Below are 1,451 nucleotides of genomic sequence, written 5' to 3'. Positions count from 1 at the left end.
CTGGGCACCAACTAACCGTCTAAACCTTTCTGAGAAGTTGTCACAGCCAAGTTGACAGTAAGATGGACGGGAACAGTGAAGATTGGGTAAAGAGGATTTGACAAAGAGTATCTTTGATTTGTTTATTTTTACTGTAAACTAGAATTTAAAAAGTTTCAAATTTAAAACCAAAAAGGAAAGTTTTACAAAATATTATTAAATTATAATTAATGTACTTTTAAACATATTATTTTAAAATGAATTTTACATTATTGTTCGTTACTTACTCCTGATTCTCACTTTTCTTTTCGTATTAGTAAAATTACGCGGGTTGGATGAAAATAGCTTACTTGCCAATGACTACTGTGCTGCCCAGCACCCCACAATGCAAATATGCTAAACTTGGGATCCGAGGTGCGGGGTCCACAATCTTTGGGGTGGCCCTGGCAGCGGGCATTCGATCGTCTTGCAGTTTACCGACCGCTTGGGAAGCAGCGGGCTTAGGTGGCGGCTCCGATTACCATTGCCAGCGGAAAATGCAGTCCAGACCAACCCACCAACCCAACGGGAAGCCCTGCAGCGCCAGAGTCATCCAAGCAGCCAGCTCGGAAAACCGCCGCTGGATCGGGAAAGCCAACAACCAGATGGGAGCCAATTGTCATCTCTGTTTTGCTACGCGTTTTCGCATTCATTTGACTCAAAAGCGGACCAAGAAAATGATTGATGAATACAAGAAATAGTCTGGTAACTGTAATTCCCACATTTCCACAAGACTCTTTTTCTCAATGAAGTATTTTTCATTGGGTTAATTTACGTATTTTTAATTTTTATTTTCACATTGAAAGGCTTTTGATTAGATACTCTTTTTTTTATTATCCAAAATAATGTATTTGGATTTGATGTTAGGGATTCGCTTATTTTCTTTTTTTATGTGGGAAGAGTCAAGGGCTTGCCTGCTTTTTAAATTTTGACTAATATATATGTTTTGAAACACGTTTGAAAAATCAGACTTTTTAATCTTACCATTTGAAAGGCGAACATAAAGTTTTTCTAAGGAATCGTTGCATACTTTTGGGCATTTAAAAATAATATTATTCGCTTGCAATCTAATATATGCGCCTATATCCTTATTAAAATAACCGCATCAAAATAAACATATTTTTTTAAGATAATATTTATTTTTTATTTGTTCATTAAATATTTGTATAATGTATAAAAAATATGCCATTCCTCAGCAAAATTTCAGGCTTCCATTCGTGGTGGTAAATCAAAAACTTCTTAGTAACTGCAAAAAAAAGAAAGAAAATAGTAAATAATCAGAAATGGTCGGCAGTGAATTGGAAAAATCCATTGAAAACGTTTATAAATAAAGAGTAATTAACAATCGCCATTGTAGCTTCGATTGCCGGTGGAGGCCAATAGAAAACGCTCTGTATCAGCATTTCGGCTGATAAGGCGAGTTTGAGTGGACG

The 1,451-nt window shown here is 36.0% G+C and overlaps 1 protein-coding gene across 1 annotated transcript in view; it reads right to left on the bottom strand.

Annotated features, from left to right (window-relative positions):
• Positions 1–1,137: 1,137 nt before the first annotated feature.
• The window catches only part of LOC6605963 (elongation factor-like GTPase 1), a 73,400-nt gene continuing 73,086 nt past the window's right edge, over positions 1,138–1,451 (bottom strand). Inside the window, exon 6 of the mRNA XM_032719520.1 lies at positions 1,138–1,264. The gene's annotated coding sequence lies outside the window, so the exon portion shown is untranslated. The remainder of the gene's footprint in view (positions 1,265–1,451) is intronic.

The sequence above is a fragment of the Drosophila sechellia genome, chromosome 3L (genome assembly GCF_004382195.2).
Source record: "Drosophila sechellia strain sech25 chromosome 3L, ASM438219v1, whole genome shotgun sequence".
Taxonomy (NCBI): Eukaryota; Metazoa; Arthropoda; class Insecta; order Diptera; family Drosophilidae; genus Drosophila; species Drosophila sechellia.
Note: the sequence above shows the minus strand (reverse complement) of the source record. Positions and strands in the feature narration are given on the sequence as shown.